The sequence below is a fragment of the Kryptolebias marmoratus genome, linkage group LG9, assembly GCF_001649575.2.
Source record: "Kryptolebias marmoratus isolate JLee-2015 linkage group LG9, ASM164957v2, whole genome shotgun sequence".
Taxonomy (NCBI): Eukaryota; Metazoa; Chordata; class Actinopteri; order Cyprinodontiformes; family Rivulidae; genus Kryptolebias; species Kryptolebias marmoratus.
In genome coordinates, this window is record NC_051438.1 from 19,694,647 (window position 1) to 19,709,693 (window position 15,047).

General features: G+C 40.9%; 1 long non-coding RNA gene across 1 annotated transcript; it reads left to right on the top strand.

The window, feature by feature from the left end:
• Window positions 1–9,646: 9,646 nt before the first annotated feature.
• On the top strand, window positions 9,647–10,276 carry LOC119617381. Its single transcript, XR_005233604.1, has 3 exons — window positions 9,647–9,742; window positions 9,934–10,089; window positions 10,222–10,276. It is a non-coding gene; the product is annotated as an uncharacterized LOC119617381 (long non-coding RNA).
• The last annotated feature ends 4,771 nt before the right edge of the window (window positions 10,277–15,047 follow it).

Genomic DNA, 15,047 nt, shown 5'->3' on the forward strand with positions numbered 1-15,047 from the left:
CTGTGCCACGTCAGCAAACTAGTTAGGGGTGAGCTGCCATCTAAATAGAACATCCTTTCATCCTGTTTTAGTTAGCCCAGGAAGGTAAGCAATGATCTTATGTTTAATATTTTTGTACATAAGTAACTTAATTTAAAACATTGCTAAAACTTATTCAAAATCATTTTCTGTTGCTCCTCAAGTTGTGCAGAAGATGGAACACCATGTTGTGTCCCGGCTGCCCCTAGACATGACATAATTGATTATTAGTTTATTAGAAAATGAACATATTTACAAATTCATTTTATTTCTCAGCTAAACTTTGCCATAAACGTTCAGCGGCAGACCGTAGTGAAAATTATCCAGACTAAATGAATGGAAAGATGCGATCTCCAGCCACGCCATAAGCAATGTCCTGTTTGTTTACATGGAGGAGGCAGGAAGAAGCTGACAGAGACAAGCTGCTTTTGTTTCTAGCTTTAAATTCCAGGTTCTGCTCTGACATCTTACCATTTCGAAGTCCCTGAGGGTGACCCTCTACACATCAATGGGTATTTTTTAAGCTCTTTCATACCATTACCATATCATTTTAATAATTTAATGCCAAAAAGTATATAGTAAAGTATACAAAAATACAAATATTATCCCATTATGAAAGTCAGAAACTTATCTTCAAGAGGTTAAAGGGATTTTGAAGCCATTTGCCTAATTTATATTCTAAACTTAAAAGTTAAACTCATATGTTTGAAAATAAAATAACCTTCATATCCATCAAGTGTAAACTTATAAAGATGCCCGTGCTCCCCCAATCATAATAAAGATCAAGAATGTGCTGTAATTTATTGCAGCTTCACCCAAATAGCGCAGTAAAAGCAAGACACCGCAGGGAATTGAACCCCGTTCTGACAGGTCAGAAGTGCCACCACCGGAGTCTTTTGCTTTTTTGTTTATGCTATAATTTGGGCAAAAGCAAAACCTGAAGGAACAAACAAGTTTGTTCCCTCAGGAAAAGAAAGCCCTTTAATACTTAGCTGCTATATATTCTTGTCACCACACGGACTTTTCTCTTGATCATGAATCTGAAACTAGAAGGCAGAACATTTTTCCCCCCCGATCCTGTTTTTTTTTCCCCCATAATATCCATATTTAGCTTGTGCCAGGAAATTTCTTATCCATAAACCCAACGCCACAATACCAGCATCCCTTGTCATACTTGGTCGGTTCCATTTGTAATTCGGCAGGATTTGAGGGTCAATTGAACACTTCTAAAGCTGTAATGGAAAGAAGAGGACAATTTTAACCACCCCTCCCCTCCCCCCCAAATTAACCCAGTGCTTGATGGCAAATTGTAGGAAAGAGGTTTTTGTTTACCGCAACCAACGTAGCATATACCACACCTATGTTTCCTCAGCGATGCTCAATTCTTCAACACACTTAAGACAGATCCCTAGAGGCTGGCTGTACCAAAGTCATCTCACGACCTCCCAGGAGTCTAAGATGTCTGGCTCAGTAGCAAGCTTAGCTCAATGAAAAACATCTGAAAGGGAAAGAGAGACAAGTGTTGCACCCCCCCCAAAAAAGCCCACCCCTGACCATACACTAATGCAATGTTTGACAACGACTTTATGAACATTATGTTGTGTTATGCAAATTAAATGTTATGAAGAGCTGAGGTGCATGCATCATGTCTTGTTACACATTTAAGCCACGATAAGTTGGAAGAAATGAAAATAAAATCAAAATTAAGGGAACCAAAAATCACTTAACTTGGCACCCACGAGACTGAGGTGATGCAGTATTAGAAACAAGCTTGCAGTTCTTGATCTTACAATGCAGGGTTCTCAGTTTCCCATCACAGGTTAGGCCATCCCAGATGACAAAATAACAAAAAGAAATTGACATTTTCACCTAAGAAACCAGAGGAAAAAAAAAAAAAAAAAAAAATTTTTTCCAAAAAAAAAAAAGAAAAAAAAAAAAAAAAAAAAAAAAAAAGCACACAAAGACAAAGAGCAGGGCTTCGCGAAGGACGCCAGGGGTTCAGATTTGAGCTCAAGCGTACAGAGGATTGGTACTTCATTCAGGGTCACGCATTCGCTGACAGCTTCCACAGATGACTTTGCATTCAGAGGCAGGTGAGATCGAAGGGGACAGACGAGAATGATCTGAAACAAAGTGATCTACACAACACACCCACCACACATTGGACACAATACAAAGAGTTGTGTTCTACTCATGTGGTCTTAAGATGCAAAGCAATAAGGCCCCAAGGCCAAAGAGGAATATACAAGTAAAGCATTGTTACCAATGATTTTAGGTTAACATAAAGCCAGTTCCAAGATGTCAGTTTGTCATCTACACATTGCATAGGTGTTTAGATAAGTCAACAGCTTACTACGTGCTCCAGGCTGGAGGACTTGACTTGCTTGAACCAGTCTCGTATTGTGATTTCTGCAAAGAGAAGCGGAGGGACACGCCCAACCAAACGTGCATGTTCTAAAGCAACACATTTGCGTTGCATCTCAGGCCAATGTGAGCTGCACAATGCGCAGCGTTCCTCAGTGCCTTGAATTTGGAAAACGACGCACAGTTGCGCATTCGTCAAGATATTAAATGTGATTAACCTGCCGCTTGCACAGTTGCACAAGGGCCAGCAACTGAGGACTAATGACAAAAAATAAATAAAAAATAGAAAAACACCACGTCAGACAACCTGACCCTTCCTGTTCAAACTGCATGCTGGTCAAGTTCAAAGGGCTGGAAGATTCCTGTGTTGTCCAAGGTGGACTGCATTCTTCTTTTGGACTTTTCTGTAAGATTAAAAAAGATAGAAAAGACACCCCGGCCCTTCCCCACAGTATCGTAGAACTGACTGTTGTTATCCTTACCCAAATGCTTTACTGCAGATAACGTTAAATCTAATGAAGCTCCATCAAATCTTCCTTTTAAAATCACAAGAATTAAGAAAGCAGTGCTTTTTCTTCGGTCAAGTTGACAAATTTCAAGAATCATGAGCACTTCGATAAGTGACTTCACTATATTGAGCTTTCCGAAAATTATTTGATGGATGCAACTTATCTGCAATTTCCACTTTCAACAAGGTCATTTGAGCCCAGGTCACATCCGTGCTCTACAAAGCTCCAAGCTTTAGTCAAACCTGAAAAAGCACAAGAAAAGCTTCCCCACACAAGCCCCTCCCCAAAAAAACAAATGCATACCAAAACTGTATTCAATCACGACAAGCTATGCATTTATTATGCAAAAATAAAATCCTTTACAGATAGTTCACTCATTGTATTGTCAATACAAAGCACAGCAACTAATTGCAAAGGAATTGCAATGAAGGCAACTAGCAAAACAATGAATGTTAAGATAAATGTGAACACATTTAGTGAGCTTACGTGATGCTCGATGCGCAAGGAAACTTGTACATACAATGAGTTAGGAGAGTTCCTGATGGTCTTGGGTATTGGAAAGCACACAGGACACAGCACACTGAAAAAATGCAAAGAAAAAAGCCTTCTCCCCACAAGACCCCCATTCCCCAATACAATGAAGCTATACAGAACATGTACTGGTTAACAGCAAGCAATCATGAACTGCCTAAACAACTGAAGAACTATGAAAACAATTCACATAATGGAAGCCCATTTTCCAGGAGTATTCAAATACCGCAAGCCTGAGCATGAAGAATCCTTCCTTAACAGTAGCTGAAGACTTGAATGTGGATTTGATGGTTGGGCCTTTACATAAAAATCTGCAAGAGTCAAACATACACAACCCCCTCCCACAAAGCAACTGCAAGTTGAACAGAATTACAATTACTTCTAGTAAAGAAACTTGTTACCACGTTCCCTGGGGCAAAAGCGGGTTCTGTTCTCTCAGGAGACTAGTTTTAAGGTTGCTATCCTGTGCGGCCAAGAGTCCACTTGAATCCTGTTGGATACGCCTGGACGTTTCCTATTCAAGCCATGTGTCATGGGGCAGTGTGAAGCTGTGAAGTCTAGGAAGAGACTGATTAACGCCCCACAACCCACCCTCCCCGTTAGGCCCCCAAAAATTGTGTGAAACCCCAATTTAATGTTTCATATATATAAAAAGGCTTTTTAAAGAAAATCTCTTGTTTGTTACATACAAAATACCTTCCTACACCTTGTTAAATCACAGCAGATGCACATGATGCCGATCCGAACCACTATTGTACGCAAGGTGGGGGTCAACTTGTACAGAGAAGCTGTGTGTAACCAGGGATTCTTTCCATGGTGTGCTTTGGGGGGGCAGGCCTGTAAAAAGAGAAACTCCAGACATGTTTTAACACCCCTCCCCCTCCCCTACTCCCAAAATTTGCTAGCTTAAGACAGCCATTGTAACAGTTCCATCATTAGAGCTAATAACGACTGATGTACAGGATCGTTACACCACATGTACATTTCATGCATTAACTCACTGCTTGGGTTAAGAGGTAGATGGAGCTTATCTGTACCAATGGGGGGAGGCTGAAGTACTGAAGGGCTGCTGAGTACACCCAATTCGCCAGACAGACGATCACACCTTCCAGTGCTGTACACTTCTCTGTAGAAGACCTATCAAATGACAAAGGATTGCCTTTCCATCCGGTTGAGGGGGGGGGAACTACTGATCGCAGGGGAGCCGTAGTCCGATTAAGATGCTCTTCCCGCCAGCACACTACCAAGGCATTCATCACAGCAGACACCCAAAAACCATGTCAGCGCACAAGGAGATGCGACCACCGTACAAACGCTTTACACCGCTTGCCTGAAAGAGGAAGAGAAATTGTGCAAGAAATTTTGTTCTACAACATTTGTTGAAAAGAACAAGTGCTTTAAATCTAATTGCCCAAGAACGTTACAGGGATACCTCAACCTGGTATACAAACCAAAGACCCGTTTAAGAGTTGAAGCTAGAGATCTGTGCACCCATCCCACCCTTGGCTCGGCTCTGGAACAGCTCTGGCGCTGGCCTCTCAGCTACACTGCCCTGTGCATCTGGCGCCCTCTGGTGTAAGCTCGCCGACCGCTCCCGATCTCTCGAACCTTCTCTGCTCTTGCCTCCACGCCCTCTGGTCCTGTCCTGCCTGGCTCGACTCGGTCCTCCCTCGCCCACTGGTCCTGTCCTGCCTGGATTCAGGTCCGCCCTCGCCCTCTGGTCCTGTCCTGCCTGGCTCGACTCGGGTCCTTCCTTGCCCTGTGGTCCTGTCCTGCCTGGCTCCATTCTGGTCCTCTCCACGCTGGTCCCACGATCTTCTAGTTTCTAAAGTCCATTCTTCCCCCCAAACTAAGTCCATTCTCCCCTCAATGACTCAGTCCATTTTTTCACAAGATAAAAAAAAGAAAAGATCTTCGCTTTATAAGCCAGTTTTTTTTAGCCGTGGCTTCATTTTTTTTTTTTTTTTTAAGATTCAACAAATACGATTGAATCAAATTGCTGCTTAAGCTGTGGCTTCAATTTTTTTTTTTTGCCTTGGCTTCATTTTTTTTTTTTAAGAATCAACAAATGTGATTGATTCAAATTACAGCTTAAGCTGTGGCTTCAATTTTTTTTTTTTTAGCCATGGCTTAATTTTTTTTTTGTTTAAGAATCAACAAATTGATTGATTCAAATTACAGCTTAAGCTGTGGCTTCAATTTTTTTTTTTTTTTTTTTTTTAAGAATCAACAAATGTGATTGATTCAAATTAAAGCTTAAGCTGTGGCTTTAATTTTTTTTTTTTTTTTTTAAGAATCAACAAATGTGATTGATTCAAATTAAAGCTTAAGCTGTGGCTTTAATTTTTTTTTTTTTTTTTTAAGAATCAACAAATGTGATTGATTCAAATTAAAGCTTAAGCTGTGGCTTTAATTTTTTTTTTTTTTAGAATCAACAAATGAGATTGAATCAAATTACAGCTAAAGCTGTGGCTTCAATTTTTTTTTAGAATCAACAACTTTTAGTCAAAAACAAAAAAAAAGGTAAAAATAAAATTGTTTAGGTCTTTTCCTTGAAATTGAACTAACAATTTAAGGCACTTTCCAACATTGTACAAAGGCCGTTTTGTCAAATGAAAAAGAAAAAGCTTAATTAGGTTGCCAAGTTTTTCCACAAAGGCTACAAAATAAGCGCTACATTTTCCTTTTGTCAAATAAGTAAAGAATAATTAAAGCCTAAATGTCTAATAAAGGCTAAAGACAGGTAATCAATGTCCACCAAAAGTAAAAATAATCTGTCATCTTCCTCCGTGTTTTAACTTCCTTAAAAAAAAGTAAAAATGCAAGTTTTCAGTCATACAACTATGAACAACGCAATTCACAGCGCAAATTAGATTTCAAAGATTAAAAAAATTTATATGCTCCAATTAACACTCAGACTCTGATGTCATAAGAAAAAAATTGACTCGAATGGGTCATTAAAGAGGTTATTTTGCTTAGCATCATCTAACATTAGCACGTTAGCATTAGCTCAACCGAACATGCGCTTCAGCACTTCTGGAAAAATCTTGACCACGCCCTACTTGCTTACGTCACGGTGTTATTCTAACCAACCAATAGCAAACAAGCTTTCATGTCACAGCCCCCCAAATTGGCCAACAGCCGTTAAAAAGACAACCGTAAATAAACACGTTCTCGAAAAAATACATCTCCTTATCTGCTGTAACGTTAACAGACGATTTTAAAAAATTAAATGGATTACAAGAATGATGGTTAAAAAAAGATTTTTTGCGTTTGCAAAAAGCATTTCGCACACAAAACAAAGTGTTAGCTCAAGCTAGTAACCGCCTCAAAAATTAAAAAACATTTCTGTTCAATAATATATTTGCTTCACCGCAAAATCAGATGACTGACAACATAAATCGAAATAAACAGTTAAAACCCGTTGATAAAAAAAAAATCATAATTAGCACACAAATTAAGGAGTTAGCTAAAGCTAGTAGCTGCCTCTCAAAAATAAACTCGTCTTTGTTCAATAACTTCTTTGTTTGCTTATTCGAAAAATTAGATGACTGTCATCATAAATCAAAAGAGTTAGGCCCGTTAAAAACGTTTTAAAAGCTTACATAGGTCACAGTTGGCACAAAACAATGCGTTAGCTTAAGCTAGGAGCTGTCTTTTAAAAAAATAACAAAAAGACTGACAAAAAGGTTTCTGTTCAGTGACTTATTTGCTTCTCTAATCTGAAAAATATTCAGCTGAATGAAAAAAAATCGAAAGAATTAGTAAGAGCGACACTTCAACTCGTTAGTGAAAGCTCAAATATAGTCTATGACACAGGGCCAAATAATTAAAAAAACGCAGGCTATTGCAGCAATGAAAACTGTAAACCTTAAGTAGTAAAAAAAATTTAAATAAAGAGCTTCGTTCTAACGATTTAAACTATTCGTTTTGTTAAAGAAAGAAAAGAAAAAGTGACCGCGTCAACCTACGCCGCTTGCCAACCTTAACACCTTCTCGCTCTAGCCATATCGATGCAGTGATAAACGAAATGGCGGCGCCAGTATTTATACTCGTTGGTGATTCGGCTGGAAAGATCATGTGGTCATCCGACAGGGAGTTAGTCCCTCCCGATGACAAAGACTTTCTGCTTGTAAAGTCCACTTTAAACCATAACAATAGAACGATGAGGTGGAACAATAAGCGGGGCATTGTTCAAAACAGCACTGATAGATCCAGACAATTGAACAAAGCGCCACCTGAACAATGGTTGGGCAAGACGTAAACATAGAGATACTCTCTTTACATTTCATATCACAGAAACGAATGACGTATAAAACACTAATCTCAACTTTGTCAGAAGTCATATTTGAACATTTCGTCTATCGTCTGCGTTCACATTATGATTAAAACCAACGCAGCTGGAAGAAAATTCAAACAAAAACAGCTGACGTCACACTAAAGGCAGCGCGGATTAATCCGCCAGCTTCAACGGTCCTGCAAACCGGATCAAACTGGAATGCGTTTGAGTTGTCGGATCTACTTTCCCTTTACTGCAATGAAGTGCAGTTTGGGATTAAAAAACAGAAGAAAAACAGCCAACTCATCTTTTTACCATTGATGGCCTGTGTTCACAAACTTCTTTCTAGTTTCCTTTCTTTGGTCTGTCCAATGTTCTCTATAAAACAGATGATACTTGCCTTATATATGTATATATTTTTTATTATTATTAAAAGAACCTGTCATGAAGCACTGGATTAAAAGAATGTGATTGTCGTCTTAAATATAACGACTGTGTTTACACTGTGTTAGTGGAATGCGAAGATTTCATGAGAGAAAACCAGAAATATCCAGAAACATCCAGTGCCTCATGGCTGTGTTCTGGTGGAAAATTACCAGGCCAAGACTGAGGCTTGTGTTGTTTGCCAGCAGGGGGTGTAGTGCAAAAACGTGCAGTGAGTCACGTCTCTCACAATGATTAAAATGCTTCTTTTTTCTCCCCTGTGTTCATCTAAAGAGCTGGTTTTTGTGTTGATTATGAAAGCCAAGAAAAGTCTGGGCATAATTTCTTCTTATGTGTTTTACTTTTGCTCACAACTTGATTAGGAAATGTGGAAATGTTGGGAGTTGACCTGGGGCCAAGTTTCTGTCGCACCCCAAAGCCAATGAATTGATCTCTTTTTTTTTGATAATCAGGATGTAGTCAAAGCCATACAGAGACTTCATTGTTTATGTGATAATCAAATCAAACAAAGGCTTTCAAACCAATCTGATGATCAAGACCCTCCTGTGGTTACTTGCAGACTACAGCCATTGTCTAGAAGTTTCTCCTTATTTGCTATGGTTAATAGATTGAATTTAATGTCAGGAAAAGCTTTCAGGAGTAAACAATTTGCTCTGTTTGTTTGCATGTTCTACTCTCTAACTTGCTTGCTTACAAAATTGCTAAGTATAATTGTGGAGTTGGTCAAACCTTGGAAATAATAATCATGTCATGCAAGATCATGAGATGTGTTGTAAATGCCTATCAGCTACTACCACATTAGGTCAATATCTAAAATGACAGCGTTAAAGCTATTTTTGTATCAGCTAATGTTGATTAGCTGTGGCGGCCATCTTGAATCAGTTGTGGCGGTACAACCGATGATCACTGCCTCTAAGTTTCATTAAAATTTGTCCACTGGTTTATGCCACATTTTGGTAACAAACCGACACACAAACATGGGCAAAAATGGTGTCATCCACCTTCGCCTATCAGCGGTGTGCAATAATTATTTAGGGTGGCTGAAAAATCCATACAGTCACATGACCTATTAAGGTCTATTGTCTGTGAATGTAATTATACTGACTTCGACTGCATGATTGCAGGAAGCTTCGTAAAATCAATGAGTCAACAGAAGACAACTCAATAGTTTTGACTGGACAAAAAATGGGTCTTTTTCCAATTTATACCAACAATAGAATATGCAAAAAATCAGTAAGCAATAAAATGATGCATAAAACTGCATAATAAAGTCAGATATTTAAGACAGGATCAAGCAAAACAAACAGGACTGTACAGTTTATCAGTGCGTTCAAACGAGGCAGTATAGATCGTTTGTCCTCTGTGAGGGCAAAGCTCTCGATCTTTTTGTTGGTTCAATAAGCACCCAGCTCTTCAGGCATCAGGAAACATCATGACCCCCATCCAGGAAGTTATACACTTCTGTCCACGAGCTGGGATTCCTTTATTCTGCAGCTGGACGCCGACAGAGGCAAACTTATTGAGATATGTAGACACTCAAACAATCCAACAGCTGCATACTTTGGAAACCTTTTGGAGGATTAGGCCTACATTTTCAGTATGTACCATTTTGTGGAATAATCTTTAGACTGAAGCTACAAAGGAATATTTTTTTTACACAATACATTTTGTTGCCAGAATGGTTTTAAACAGCAGTGGTGTAGCCTTTACAGTTACTGTAGTTTAATTGTCTTTTACAAGAAAATAATGCTACAAAACAGAAATTCAACACAGTCCACTTGTCCGTAGTGAGGCAGCATCAACAGCCTGGGAACCTGGAACGAGACAGGGAATGGAGAACTTGTTTAGACCCGTTCACAATCCTTCTCCACCAGATCAGATGAAACAACAGAGGAACCAACACCATCGTCAGGTTTACCATCACCAAGACCCTCACCAACAGAGGTAGGATGATTTTTTTTTTTTACTCAGAGAAAATGTTCATAAAAAAACAAACAAAAAATACCAATCTGCAGCCAGGTAAGCAATTTAGAATCACTTTAAATGTGCACATTCTTTATTCTTTTTGCGACATAGATATACAACTGATGATGATGACAGGAACACAGATGATAGCAGAGGACATCGTCGGCACCATCGGCCCAATCACTACATCTATGACAGCCCACGCCACGTTGTCCACGATCCTCATTTGTTTCTCCACGACGAAGAAAGTGACAAACTTTACAACCATCGCACTTCTGTAACTCTCTCCAGGGCCTCTTCCTCTTCCCTTTCCTCCAGCTCCTCCTCCTCTTCCTTCTTCACCGAGGCAAGTTCAATTGACCCCTTTACCCTTCATCATGCTGAGCGGCCGCAGCATTCCCTGTCCTGCTCCAATATCTCAGAAGTGCGTAAAGCTTTAATGGAGGAGGACAGCAGTGAGCCCGTTGTCTTCGCTACCGTCAAGCACAGCAAAAAAGACAATGCTGTCAGCAGGTCGCACAACGACACGCGCCGTGATTTTTCCCGACTCAACCGAGGTCACAGTCGAAGTGAAGAAGGCCTTTTGCAGGGTATTAAAGATGATGTCGAAGGAGAACGGTCCAAACAGTCACATATGAACTATGGGGCCTTGTACAAGACAACTAGTCTGAACCGAAGCTTGGCTTTCAGTGAGGAAGACATCTTTTTAGGGGTCCCCAGTGGGCCGAAGAGGGCTGTTTCTTCCAGCCTCCTGCCCAGCAAAGGGATTCTGAAAAACAAGGGGAATCATACAGACATTCGGAAGGTTAAGTCAATGGAAGTGCTCTCCCCCAGAGTCACCAAGGGAGAAGGTCAGAGTGGGCAGAAGGGGAAAGGGATCACCCAAGCTGAGATGGAGCGAGCACGGGCGAACTTCGTCGAGGGGAAGTTACAGTTTTCAGCCTTTTTAGATGAAATTACGAGGCAAGTCATGAGTCCATCACATCTCTCCATCTTTGGGGTGAGCAAAAATAAAACAACTGGGAAGACACCTGCCTCAGTCCCTCCAGCTGACCCAGTCAAACCCCAGCTTCCGCCCAAGAAACACAGAGTGGGGAAAAGGAATGAGACAGAACAGCCTCCGAAGCAGCCCAACAGAGCGGGGAAAGGCTGCAGCAGCTCCCGAAAAGACTCCGATAGCTCCAATCCTGACAAACTCATCTCATACCTAACTAGGAACCACCGTGGTAGCCCCCCGCCTCGTCACTACGCTCCGTCTTCCAACCACGGCCGTCAAGACAGGAGACCCTCGCCCACCGGAAAACCCACGTCAGGGGACAGGTACGGCAGATGCGGCCCTCAGCACACCGATGGAACCAGCACCAGTCCCGAACCAACTCGGCCCAAACAATGCCACCAACAGAAATACCAACAGAGCACCGTCCACAACCAGCATACTCAGCAGTTCCCTCAAAAGGTCCATCAGGACTCGGGACACAGAGGGCCCAGCGGTTCGCCTCCACCCTCAGCTCAGAGTGCGGGACCAGGTTTCGGATCTGAGTCCTCATCCACAAAGTCCGACTTATCCAGAGGCAGAGAAACAGCCTACACGGCTACCAGCCACAGCTCAGAGCAGAGCGGTCGACAACAGTCACATAACACAGGGATTCCTAAACAGCACAGGGTGAGCTCACTTTAATAAAACCTCAGCAATATGAGACAGGAACTGAGGCCTTAGATGACATAAAAAAACCAGCATGAATAGATGAATCGCGCAATCCTCGCATGTGCCAATGAGACCCAAACTAGACGAATCATAGATGAAGTTCAGCTCTGAATGAAACAAGCTGTAAATATTAACAATCTTGTTTATTTCTTAGTTATTATTTCATGTCAGTTTTTGTCCCGAATTAATAGATGAAATATTCATGAGTCATCGGGGCACAGCTACATGGTGGGGAGTAATATTTCTTGTAATACTTTGGTGTTGTTGCAATTGGTTTTTAAATCACTGTTGCATTGTCAGAGCATATTCCTCTCCCTCCCTCTTTTTTGTATCGTTTTTTGGCTTCTCTGAATCAATGTTTAGGTGGTTTTGTTCCTGCTTTAGCGGTTTCTATTTGCATGTACAGATATGAGCTGCTAAATATCCCGCTGAAGCCATTCAAAAAATGTCGAGAAAACACTGTAGCGTGTCTTCATTCAATGGAAAACTTTAACAAGTACTGGAGCACAGTGGGTTTCAAGAAAGAGTACTCACCACCACAGAGCTGTGCTTTAACGACTCTTTAATATCTTTGCCATCAGGTGTGGTTGAAATGTGAATTAATGACTAAGAATGACTGTTTTTATCATTTATAATGGCAGCCGAGCTAAACGCCTATTCCCATTTATCTGGGTTTTGTTGGTGGGCAAGATTGTGCAGTTTATGCATTTGGTTTATCTGAGTAAGAAGGCATCTATGAAAATGAATTTTCTTGTTAAACATCATCAGTCACTGTGGCCCACTTTGTGCCTCATCGTTAATTTCGAGTTTGTCAGAAATAATAAGCTGGTCCTCGCCACTTTGTCATCCTTCAAGGCTCATGACGAATAAGTAGTAACTGTAGGTGATGTACTGTGTGTTGTTTTGCTAAGATAAGCTTTTAAATGTGCAAAGAAGAAGGAGCACAATCATGGAAAAACAAGTGGTCAGCAGGAGGAAGTGCGTATGAACAAAAACCAACCCAGCAAGCTGCATCAAACCGTAACACAAGTTAACTTTGTGTACAAAACATGTTTAAAACCAACACAAGATGATCCAATGTACATTTGAAGCAGGACGGTTAGGGATTAAATCTATCAGTTTGTGACAATCCATCCATGGTAACATCACAGCGGATTTAAAATGAACAAAGGAACAAACAAAACAGGCAGTAAACGTAGCTGCTGATTAATCTCCTGAATGCATAGCTCTGCGGGGAAGGGTTAACTTCTCTACGTAAAGGGAAGAAAATGAACGCAACAGAGGCCCGGGCCGTGCAGCTGACTCGCAGGCGGCGTGGGCTGTGTCAGATACTCCGCACTGCCAGCTGAGTCACTGTAATGCAGCGGATAATTCCCTTGTGCTTTTAGGGGAAATTTCTTTCCAGGCTGCCTGACGCGTCACTTTCTGCGATGCCCTGCTTGTTGCCGAAAGCCCTTTTTTCCGTGCTTGTGCTCTGAAACGACTGTGATAAAGAGACAAGGCCGTGTGCTGCATCTGTGCAGTTCGCACCAGAAGCCAACACTCTGAGGGAAACGAAGCTCGAATTAGAGCAGCTATCAGGTGGCTTCTTATGCAAGAATCTATTCACACTCCCCCTCCTGCTCCAGGAGCCAGCTTTGCATGAGATTTTCTCTTTTTTTTTAAATCCTCATGTAGGGTAGGGTGCAGGCCTTACATGACTTGTTCAGTTTTGTAGCTTCACACAAACAAAGAGGAAAATCCCCGCAGTGTTTTAGACTCACAGAACAAATTGATCGTAGCACGGCCCGGGCAAAGTTCTCCTATAAATCAATAATTTATTGAACTCATGTCCTCTGTAATGTGGCAGTGGACGTGTGCTCATTTTTGTCCTCATTTTTCATCGTTGCTGCTCTTGTTTTTTAAAATCTTGTGACATAAAAGCTTTGAGTCAGTCTAATCAGAGCAGATTATCAAATTGACATTCAGTACGTTAATTTAAGAACTGAAAGCGATAACAGTCTTTCCTTTAAATGGGCGTGTTGAGAAGCTCCAGTTTACTACAGGGCGTGCTGTTTTTGGACGGTGACATATTTTTTTCCCCCTCTTGAACCTCTTCCAACTCACTGGAATGCAAAATAAACAAATCTGCCTGTAGGGTAGAAGTCCTCAGCAACAGGAGAGCCCACATTCAAAGAGCACTATGTCCAAATTCCTCTTTAAAACGCTCTCCACGTCCTCTTACTTCGTTGTAGATTCCATGTGCCACAGACAAGACACTCGACTCAAATCGTACTTCGTGTTTTTCTTGTCTGTCAACAACATCCTGGTGTTTTCTTGCCACTTCTCACCGACTGTCTTTTTATGTTTGAATTTATTCCAGGACATGCTGTGCGATGCTGATCACTTTCAGTAAGTGTCTGTTTTATTCTCTGTCCCAGTGTATTTTTTTTTTTTGAGTCCAGGCCTGCTCACATTTCTCCTTAAAGAAGAGGGGATGTCAGTGAGGACCTCATTTTTACATCCATCTCCATGTTGTCATTAAATTGTGCAGAAAAAAAAGCAACAACAAAGAACATTTAAGCAACATATGATCTACCAAAGCCTAATTTTGAAAGCCTCAGTTTTAATATTTGCCACATATTTACTGATTTTGCACAACTCAAACTTCCAGTTTTGTAATTTTTTTGGTTAATGAACCATGTATAAGAACCCTTTCAAGATTTTTATTTTTAAAAAAGCAGAGACGTGGATCTTCTTACAACAAAACCTCTAAGACATCATAAATATTACAGGCCCAGGATTCCTTGAAGGACTGCATATCAGCTTTCCATGGCAGATCTTTAAACTAAGATAATCTCATGATGAAAAATCATGACGTCAGAGCTGATTTGGTCGAACCTTGTCAATTTTTTTTATGCACAGTCTCATGTGAGAGACGAGCTAGCTTGCAGAGTGTGTGCTGAGGATGACTCTCTACTACCACACCAAATTTTAGTCTTATATCTGTAAAACTGACTGAGTTATGTTATGGCCATGAAGCTTTCTCAGCTGTGGCGGCCATCTTGAACGGGGTTGACTCCATAAGTAGATCAGCTGTAGACATACATCCTGGATAGGTGGGACCCAGCGCTTCATTTTTACACCCAAAAAGTCCATATTGTTTATATTTAAGGAGTAAAACAGAAAGTGTGCAGCACAAATTCTAGGCCAGCTTGGTGTTTTTGTTTTTCCTCTGGTGAGCACACAGAGG